Here is an 11,676-nt window from a genome sequence, read left to right as displayed (position 1 = left end):
TACATTGCCCCCCAGTGCCCTTTCCTGCAGTTTTACTGTACTTTTTATGTATATATATATATATATATATATATGTATATGTATATATATATATATATATATATATGTGTATATATATATATGTATATATATATATATATATATATATATATATATATATATATATGTATATATATATATATATATATATATATATATACGTATATGTATATATATAGTATATATATATATATATATACAGTATATATATATATATATGTATACATACATACATACTTTAACTTATTTATAGTTTTTTATTATATTAAAATTTATGATTTTGTGTTTCAAACCTTATCATACCTGAGATGTTATAAAGAAGAACGCACAGTAAAAAAAAAAAAAATATGTAAATAGTTGGTTTGGGCTGCTCATTCTCAAGAATTACATGCAAAATAATGGTACCGCTTTCAGCACCTAAAATCCGAAAGAATCATACCGCCGGGGAGGTTAAAGCAGAAAGTAAATAACATTTTTATTTTTTTTTCAAAATTGTCGGCCTTTTTTTGTTTATAGCGCAAACGAAAAAAAACAGCGCAGAGGTGATCAAATACCACTAAAATAAAACTCTATTTGTGGGGAAAAAAGGACATAAATGTTATTTGAGTTCAGCGTCACACGACCGCGCAATTGTCAGTTGAATTAACGCAGTGCCGTATCGTAAAGAAAAAATGTCCTGGTCATGAAGGGGGGTAAATCTTCCGGAGTTCAATAACTGGTCAATGGTCATATTGTATTTAGGTTCAGGCAAGGATTTGAATATTTAGATATTCAGTACATGATCATTACAGTGCTGACTTGTGAAATATTTAATTTCATTTATTTTTGCTCATTTTATCTAAGTGTGATTCTTTAGCTTTCATGTCAATTTTGAGAGTTCACCTAAATCCTGACATTTGTTGCCCCGACCATTAGCAATAAATCGTCACGCAATATTTGCTACCTCCTGAGAGTGAATACGATTGGCAAAAAGCATGTTTATGGATCGCTCCTCACTATAGCTGGTCATTCACTGAGCACATAATGGCCAGTTCCCCATGAACTAGTCGAAATCCAGGCACCCTCTCGCTGGACATTCTTCGATTTGAAACTTGAAGGATGAAGGCAAGAAATAGAAGGTATGCAGGCAGCCGCCTGTCCACACCAACAGGACACATTCGTTCATCCATGTTGTTTAGTGCGAATGAGGGAATGGGTAAATTTCTCTACCATACTATTCTTGTTGCTTGATTGCCAGGCCAACCCATCAGGGCCAAAACAATATCTTATTTGCAGTCTCTAATGCCTTAAAACTAGTGATTGACCGATATTGTTTTTTTTTAATGCCGATACCGATATTTTATACATCAAAATAGTGCAGCGCTAAAGACGTATGGTTAATATGTCACAGGAACAAGTTTAAAACATTAGTGCAGTGCAATTAAGAACCAGACCAAAAAAGGTGAGTAAAAAACATGAGTCCATTAAAATCTTAAATCATGAATCAAGTATGCAGAGGTGCCAGAGAGTCTAAAACAAGGAAGAAATCCCAAGATGCGGTGAGCAGGAGGGAAAAAAACACCCGTGTAGATGGATTAAGAGTGGCTGCTTACCACAAAGACTGGGCCCCCAATTTAATGGACAGGCCGATCAGGCATTGGATAATTACTCCTTTAGAAATGGACTCTTTCCTCCACTTTAACAGGACAGGATCATCTCCATGTACTCCTAGTATCTCCCAGTGTGTTACACTCGATCACCAATAAATGGATGACTCCAATATAAGTGGCGGTAAATAGAGAAGAAAGGAGACCATAGCGTAATCCAGTAGAGTATATGCTTAAAGGTTTATTAAAGTTCTACTTACATAAGTAAATGAAGTACAGGCATAGATAGTTTAAAATCTGCGGCGTCCCGCGGTTCAAGTTGCAGATGAGCCGGCGTCTAGGGGGCGTGACGAGCGTGGTGTCCGGAACCTCCCATACCGATACCGATATTTTACTCATCGGATATCGGTATTGGCCGATATTTTCGGACATGTAAAACATTTTTTTTATTTTTTTTCTAAAGGTACTCCTTGTGGAGGGATCTGGGGTTTTAAAAGACCCCAAACCCCTTCTCGGCACGGAAAAGCATTCAAAATGCCAAGTTTGGCTGTTTTGAATGCTGTCAGTTTTTTTAATTTGGCGCCGAGTACCCGGAAGTGATGTCATGACATCACTTCCGGGTTTTTTACATGGAGACCAGGGCATGTGCACTTGCGGCAGGGATACCGGCTTTCGGGGACACATCTTCATGCTACACCAGGTCTTCTCTTCGGCGGCGGCGGTGGAGGTCTGAAGAAGAGGCGCTGCCTCGAAACGCGTAAGCCCTGTACAGCTTCGGGGGACGATCCAATCCTGATCTCAATGCTGAGGATTTTAAACTTTGTCTGATGTGCTTTTTTTTATCAAGAACTCGTTTGTGAGTATTTTTAATTCATTATTTTAATAAACCTGCTTAAAGGATAATGCACTAGGCCGGTTCGCCCTTGTGTCTGTTTATCGTTTTATGGTGGAGGTAGGATGCCCGGGAGACCCGGGTGAGCCGTGGAAGGTGGCGGGAAGGGGTGGGGGGTCGTCCCCTCCCTCTCCTTGTAATGACAGCTGAGCGGCTTCTCAGCCACATCGGTTGTCACTACAAGTCAGCCGACCGTCGGCTATGGACACCAATACCGGGGTGATGTCTCTAGCTGCAGGCATCACCCCAAGACATGCACTTTCCCTAAATATCGGCAATATCGGTAACCTCAGGGGCCGATTCCGATATATTGGGGAAAGTGCATATCGGCCCCCCAATATATCGCTGTTGCCGATAATCGGTCGATCTCTACTTAAAACACCCACAGTACTTCTGACAGCAAGAGACTGTGGGGTTAATTTACTAAAGGCAAATACACTGTGCACTTTGCAAAGTGTAGTTGCACTCTGCAAGTGCAGTTGCTCCAGAGTTTAGTAAATGAGCAGAGAAGCTCTGCTGACTTCCATCATCCAATCATGTGCAAGCAAAAATGCTATTTGTTTTTTTTTTCCTTGCATGTGATTGGCTATTTTTAGCAAAGTGAAGCTTTTCCTCATTTACTAAGTCTTGGAGCAACTTCACTTACAGAGTGCAACTGCACTTAGCAAAGTGCACAGTCTACTTGCCTTTAGTAAATCAACCCCTACGTGATTCAGGCTGCCTAGTCTTTAGTTCACATGGATTTAGACTTTTTATCTATCGCAAGTACAATAGTATTTATTTATTTTTTAAATAATAATGTGATTTCATTGTTTTGATGTGCCCTACTAATTCCAGGTAAGCATCCATTTTAATTATAGGCCACTTCAGTGGCAGCTGGTGCATTGGGGGCGCAGGGGCACCCCCCCCCATTTATGTGTCCAGCCCCCTAATCTACATGCAGGGCGCCGGACGCATGGATTCCAATGGAGTTTTTTTTTTGAAGCACGTGATTAGAGCCAGAGGCTCTAATAGGCTTCCAAAAAGGGTGGGCTGCGCCCGAGCCCACCCAGTTGTGTGACAATAGCGAATGAATATTCGCTATTATCACACGGATCCCTCTCCCAGCCAATCAGGAAGCGGGTCCTGAGACCGCCGCAAGTACATATACTGCGGCGGTCAGCCCCGGCCAGGCAAAGTGACGTATGGGTACGTCACTCGCCTGTCACCTGCTTGTGAGCCAATAGCGGGCGAGCGCGCGCCCGCCCCGGCTCGTTCCCTGGGAAGTCCGTGCATGTGACCGGCGGACCCGATGTCCGCCGGTCACTCGGCGATCATCCGCCGTGAAGGGAGAAAGGCAGGCGGCTAATGTAAACAAGCCGCCTGTCATTCTCCCCTGTGTAAGAATAATGATCATACGTTTCTACTATGTAGGACCATTGATCACTGTTCCTACACCAGTAGCCATGTCCAATCACAGTTAGAAGCACGCCCCTATGGACACACTTAACCCCTCCTTCTCCAATAAAGTTAACCCCTTCCCTGCCAGTGTCATTTTGGAGTAACAGTGCATATATATAGCACTTATTACTGTAGTAATGTCACTGGTAACCCCAAAAGTGTCAAAAATGTCAGTCAAGGGTCCGAGCTGTCCACCGCAGTGTCGCAGTACCGCAAAAAAAATTGCAGATCGCCCCCATTACGCGTTAAAAAAAACACCAAAAATGACAGAAATCTTTCCCTTAGTTAGTAAACGCAATAACTTTTGTGCAAACCAATCAAAATACGCTTTTTGCGATTTTTTTTTTTTTTACCAAACATATGTAGCATAAAACAAATTGACCTAAAATGTTAAAACATTTTGATTTTTACATTTTTTTTGGGGGGGAATTTCATATAAAAAAATGTGAAAAATATTGTTATATTTGCAAAATTGACGCCCTTTTTTTGTTTATAGCGCAAAAAGTAAAAAAGTAAAAAAAAAAAAAAAAAAGAAAGCTCTGTTTGTGGGAAAAAAAGGACGTCAAATTAGTTTAGGTACAGCGTCGCACGACCGCGCAATTGTCCATTAAAGTCACGCAGTGACGAAACGCAAAAAACCCCCTGGTCGGAATGGGGGTAAAATCTTCCGGGGTTTAAGTGGTTAAAGGTTACTGTATTCAGCCATTTGTGACTGAAGAGAAGCTGCCTCCTTGGCCAAGATCAGAACTTTGTAAAAAAATATGGTTAGTTCTAATTAATCACTGATGTTTTTCTGTTTTATTAAATGTTACTAGATTGTTTTGCATTATCCATGATAATATGTAGGACTATTTGTCATTTATTGAGGCACTTTTGTCCCGAAACAGGCCTTCTCCCGACAGCAGGCCTCATTGTGTGGGATGCTTGGTGTGTATGGTCGGGGGTCTGTTATTTCGTTTTGGCAGCACTCTCTGTTAATAGGAGCCAAAAACTGCACCGCAAGCTGCTAAATTTGGGAGTTATTAGGAAGAATGGCACCAGGGATGAAAATAGAAATATTTATTAATTAGGAATCAGACATGAGAGGGAGTGATGAAGTCAATTAGCCTGACTGGGGGAGACGAGTCTCAGAGAGGTGCCGGGTGTTGTGAATATTTTTAGAGACAAAACTTTTATACTTTGGAGCATCCAATCCCAACTAAGGTTCCTCCAGAGCAGCCTTTCTTAACCTCCCTGGCGGTATGATTCTTTCGGATTTTAGGTGCTGAAAGCGGTACCATTATTTTGCATGTAATTCTTGAGAATGAGCAGCCCAAACCAACTATTTACATATTTTTTTTTTACTTTGCGTTCCTCTTTATAACATCTTGGGTATGGTAAAGTTTGAAACACAAAATCATAAATTTTAATATAATAAAAAACTATAAATAAGTTAAAGTATGTATGTATGTATATATATATATATATATATATATATATATATATATATATATATACTGTATATACTGTGTATATATATATATATATATATATATATATATATATATATATATATATAATATACATATATATATACATACATAAAAAGTACAGTAAAACTACAGGAAAGGGCACTGGGGGGCAATGTAATGTGAATTTATTTTATTTTGAATGGTGTCAGTGTGTTTGGTGTGTTTTACATTTGAATTTTCCGCCGGTTCCACCCCCCTGCGAACGTCACGTCGCAGGAGACGGAAGCTGGGGCATGGAAAGGATCGGGAGGAAGATCCGCCACCGCATACCGCTCGCATACATCGCTGGATCCCGGTGACAAGGTAAGTAACCTCTTTTACAGGATCCAGCGATGCTTCTGGCGGTACCCTGAGTGTGGCTCGGGGTTACCGCTTTTGGCTCTGAAATGTAACCCCGAGCCACGCTCGGGAATACCGCTAAGGGTGTTAAGGCATAGGGACCCTTGAAATAACTTTCTGGTCTCAGGGAACTTCTGCTTAAAATGACTATATCAACAACTCATGATACATTAGTGTGAGGGTCGGTGGGAAGAATGTTCCTTACACTTGTGGGCATTGGGAAGAATTACCCCCTTACAGATAGACAAAAAGATCAGTGGTGTCAGGGGGGACTTATCTGAGAGGCAGAAACTACTCATTGCTTAAGGAACCCCCTAGCAACTTCTGGAGAAACCCTAGAATTCCATGATGCCCTGGTTGAGAAACCTGGCTCCAGAGATTGCTAGAGATTCTTTAAGCTTGGGAGACTGATTTCCCATCCACAGTACCTGCATAGTTCAAGACCAGGGGTCTCCAAACTTTCAAAACAAAAGGCCAGTTCACTGTCCTTCAAACTTCTGGGGTGCCAGTAAACAGTGCCCCATCGTTGGTATTAGGTGGAGGAATAGTGCCCCATTGTTGATGTCAGTGGGGGAAATGTCACCCTGTTATTGATGTCAGTGGCAAGAATTATGCCCAATTTTTAATGTCAGAGAGCAGAATAGTGTCTCATATCAGTGGGATATATAGTGCTCCAAGGGTTAGATTAGGGCAACCAAAGGGCCACATATGGCCACTGGGCCACAGTTTGAAACCCCTGTTCAAGACCAACATCACTTGGCAGAGTCAGTGGCATGCCTCTAATGATCTTTTTAGATGTCTGTAAAGGGTGGCATTTTTCTTATTGACCAGCAATGTTTGCTGTCAGAGAGCAGAATAGTGTCTCATATCAGTGGGATATATAGTGCTCCAAGGGTTAGATTAGGGCAAATAAAGGGCCACATCTGGCCACTGGGCCACAGTTTTGAAACCCCTGTTCAAGACCAACATCACTTGGCAGAGTCAGTGGCATGCCTCTAATGATCTTTTTAGATGTCTGTTAAGGGTGGCATTCTTCTTATTGACCACCAATGTAAGGAAGCATTCCGAAGACGTCAGTTAGTTGATGATGAAACGCGTCAAGCTGGGACGCACATAGCCTCGTTCTAGTAAGTGCATTGGACCGCAAGCTAACACACACTCCAGGAAGCTCCGTGTAGTGGTGAGCTGAGTGTCAGCAACAAAAGCCGGCTTCCCATCTGGATAAGTGTGCCGTAGCGGGTCTTTACTGTACTGTATTTCTGCTGTACCGCCAACGTTTATTTCTATTTTTATGACTATTTTAAATAAACTTTGCCCTATTTTAAATACTACACCATGAGTGTGATTTTTGTACCCCGACTTGCTTGCTGCTAGGACCATCCAGGACCATCCGGGCCACGGACGGAGGGGATCCACTTCTGGATACTTATCCTAAGCCTTATTGACCCACTTGCCGTACGGCATTGGGGGTCAACACCTTCCGGTGAGTTTGTATTTCTACCATACTTCACATGCTCAGAGGGTGACACCACCATTGCATATATTTGCACAAATAGTAATTGGAAGATCCACTTCACCATTCCATGTTATAGAGGAGATTCCTTTTCGGTGTTTCAACCAAACACACCAACAACAGTATATTTACTTTGGACTTTTTTGGACAAGGAAACTAAACACCATTTTATGGTTATAATCATTTTGATCATCTTTTAACCCTTATAATTTTTTCTACATTGGTTTTTGTATTTCATAAATATTGATGCACGGTTTTATGAGCACTTCATGCATTGATTCCTTATGCATTGCACATGCGGTAATTGATTCATCGCGGTATGCAATGCATTATATGCACTTTAATTTGGGGATGCACTTTATATGATATATGGGAATAGCATTTGGCATTTTATATGGTATATTTCATATGTACATCACAGTTTTGATATGCACTTTTGTTCATTATACCTACCCTTCTATTGGCTTGGCTAGTAGAGATAGCACCCCTACCCTTTTGGGTTTTTTTTTCTTTTTTTTATAGCCTTTAGGGATAGCATCCCTATTACATTCTTTGAGACATGTGCTGTTAGTAATATATTATATTAAATTTTTATCATTCCTTACCATTGTGGGTTGTAACAGCAGCAGTCTACTTTCACACTACACATTTATTTCCTTTGGCGCGAGTGATTTATCACACACTATTTTCTTAGAACGGAAACTATGCCTCTAATGTCAAATACTGTATGTGCATGAATTTATGTACATTCTGTATGTATGCACGTCTAACGCATGTATGCATGTATAAATGCAATCTACTGGTCACAACATTAATTTATTCTGGCTATTGGATAAAAGTTTACGCTCATACACGCTAGTTTATGCACGTTTACCTTATGCTTGTAAGTGGCTGTTCACATACAGCTTTGGTGCATTTTTTTTTATCCCTCTAAAGACTGCCTAAAAAATACTGATCTAAATTCCTGATGTGCATGGCTACATAGGCTAACATAAAGCTGCGTTTTGAGGCATAAAAAAAAAAAAAGCAGCATTTTTTATACCCATGTACATGAGGCCTTATTCTTTTATTTATTATTATTATATGTAAAACTTACTTATATTAATAACATTAAGCCCCCGTTTACACTGGGGCGATCCGACTTGCCGGGGCGACCTCACAGGTCGCGGCGCGCAGCTCGAACCGCGACCTCGGAGCGGCCGGCACGGACTTCATAACATTGAAGTCAATGCAGGTCGCTCCAGGTCGCCCCAAAGAAGCTCCGGACCCTTTTTCTAAGTCGGAGCGACTTGTGTCGCTCCTATTAGAACGGGTCCACAGCTTCTCTATGGCAGGTGACCTACGGCGACCTGTCAGGCGACCAGGTCGCCTGACAGGTCGCCCCAGTGTGAACAGGGTCTAAGTGAGCTGTAGGTATAATTTTTAGCAGGGGTTCCCTGAGACCTCTTAATTATTTCACGGGTTCCTCTGGTGTAAAAATATGGCTGCCTTAGACGATAATTAGCCAACCTGTGTCCAAATCGGGCGAGGACAGGGAGCTTTTGTCCTGGGGGATGAGGGTGACCAGTTGGCCATTTCAGGGTAGGCACAGATTTCGGTGAGCTAAAGAAAGTGTACCATGAAAAGCATACAATGGTGCCCCAGTGACTAGTGGGCATGTTAAGAAGTGGATGTTCTTGAGGAACCTATTGACAGACCTGGAGGTTTGGGAGTGTGCCTATGGGAATGTATGACTATTCTTCTAGAAGCGCTTTTGTGAGGTCAGGTACTGATGTTAGACAAGAAGGCCTGGCTCGCAGTCTCCACTCTAATTCATCCCAAGGGCGTTCTATCGGGTTGAGATCAGGACTCTGTGCAGGCCAGCCAAGTTCCTCCACCCCAAACTCGCTCATGTCTTTGTCATGTCCATGTCTTTATGGACCTTGCTTTGTGCACTGGTGCGCAGTCATGTTGGAACAGGAAGGGGCCATCCCCAAACTGTTCCCTCAAAGTTGGGAGCATTGAAATTGTCCAAAATGTCTTGGTATGCTAAAGCCTCAGGAGTTCCCTTCACTGAACTAAGGGGCCAAGCCCAACCCCTGAAAAACAACTCCACACCATAATCTCCCCTCCACCAAATGATTTGGACCAGTGCACAAAGCAAGGTCCATAAAGACATGGATTTGGGGTGGAGGAACGTGACTGGCCTGCACAGAGTCCTAAAGAGTTGAAGCTGTTATAGCTGCAAAGAGTTGGCCAACTCAATATTGAACCCTACGGACTAAGTCCCAGTTCACATAAGCAGGCATGTGATTCGGAGCGCACTGCTCTGTAAATCACATGCGATTTCTGTACGATGCCGAAATCAGCCATTGAGATTGTATTGGCTGAATTTGCATCGCATTCGGACACAACTCGCACAGGACCCTTATCTTGGTCCGCACTAGAATCGGATTGCATGAGTGTTCACTCCTATGCGATCGGATTTATTTCTGAACTGACAGTTCGCACTGCGATATGTGAACTGATCTGGGGGTGTTGTAAACTGTGTATTGACACCCCCAGCGATTCGCATATGGCAGTGTGAACTGCCTGCGAGTCGGGTGCGATGCGGAAACCCGCAGTGGATTCGCAGGGTTCCCGCATCGCATATATGTGAACCGACACTAATACTGGGGTGTCATTAAAGTTCATGTGCGTGTAAAGGCAGGCGTCCCAATACTTTTGGTAATATAATGTATATGTATATATATATATATATATATATATATATATATGTGTGTGTGTGTATATATATATATATATTTATACACACATACACATTTTATATATAAAACCAGGCAAAGGGAGACAAACAGTGAGGAAAATAAAGCAGAGACAGAGAAAGAAATAAAGAAAGAAAGAAAAGAAAGAAAGAAAGAAAGAAAGAAAGAAAGAAAGAAAGAAAGAAAGAAAGACAAGGAAGACAAGGAAAGAAAGGAAAGGAAAGAAAGAAAGAAAGAAAGAAGAAAGAAAGAAAGAAAGAAAGAAAGAAAGAAAGAAAGAAAGAAAGAAAGAAAGAAAGAAAGAAAGAAAAGAAAGAAAGAAAGAAAGAAAGACAAGCAAAGGATGAAAGAAAGAAATAAAGAAAGAAGAAAGAAAGAAAGAAAGAAAGAAAGAAAGAAAGAATGGGAAGAAAAGAAAGAAAGAAAGAAAGAAAGAAAGAAAGAAAGAAAGAAAAGAAAGAAAGAAAGAAAGAAAGAAAGAAAGAAAGAAAGAAAGAAAGAAAGGAAGGGAAGACAAGGAAGACAAGGAAAGGATGAAAGAAAGAAAGGAAGGAAGGAAGGAAGGAAGGAAGGAAGGAAGAAGAAAGAAAGAAAGAAAGAAAAGAAAGAAAGAAAGAAAGAAAGAAAGAAAGAAAGAAAGAAAGAAAGACAAGGAAAGGATGAATGAAAGAAAGAAAGAAAGAAAGAAAGAAAAAAGAAAGAAAGAAAGAAAGAAAGAAGAAAGAAAGAAGACAAGCAAAGGATGAAAGAAAGAAAGTAAGAAAGAAAGAAAGAAAGAAAGAAAGAAAGAAAGAAAGAATGGGAAGAAAAAGAAAGAAAGGAATAAGAAAGAAAGAAAGAAAGAAAGAAAGAAAGAAAGAAAGAAAGAAAGAAAGAAAGAAAGAAAGAAAGGAAGAAAGAAAGAAAGAAAGAAAGAAAGAAAGAAAGAAAGAAGGAAAGGAAGGGAAGACAAGGAAGACAAGGAAAGGAAGAAAGAAAGAAAGAAAGAAAGAAAGAAAGAAGAAAGGAAGGAAGGAAGGAAGGAAGGAAGGAAGGAAGGAAGGAAGGAAGGAAGGAAGGAAGGAAGGAAGAAAGAGAAAGAAAGAAAGAAAGAAAGAAAGAAAGAAAGAAAGAAAGACAAGGAAAGGATGAAAGAAAGAAAGAAAGAAAGAAAGGAAAGGATGAAAGAAAGAAAGAAAGAAAGAAAGAAAGAAAGAAAGAAAGAAAGAAAGAAAGAAAGAAAGAAAGAAAGAAAGAAAGAAAGAAAGAAAGAAAGGGAAGACAAGGGAAGAAAGAAAGAAAGAAAGGGAAGAGAAAGAAAGAAAGAAAGAAAGGAAGAGAAAGAAAGAAAGAAAGAAAGAAAGAAAGAAAGAAAGAAAGAAAGAAAGAAAGAAAGAAAGAAAGAAAGAAAGAAAGAAAGATAAGGAAAGGATAAACAAGAGAGAGAGACACAGAGTTTGTAAAAATAAAAATAGATGGACAACATATAAAGAGAAAGAAGTAGGAAAGGAAAAGAGGTGGAAATGTAAAAAGGAATGAAGTGACACTTGAACATTTGGGATAATTGGTGTCAGAGAATCCGGTGATATTTCTGAGTAGCGGAGAAGCAGCCTCAGAAGTGATGTTCCAATGC

This window comes from Pelophylax lessonae, assembly GCF_965119305.1.
Source record: "Pelophylax lessonae genome assembly, chromosome: 11".
In the NCBI taxonomy this organism is placed as follows: domain Eukaryota; kingdom Metazoa; phylum Chordata; class Amphibia; order Anura; family Ranidae; genus Pelophylax; species Pelophylax lessonae.
Note: the sequence above shows the minus strand (reverse complement) of the source record.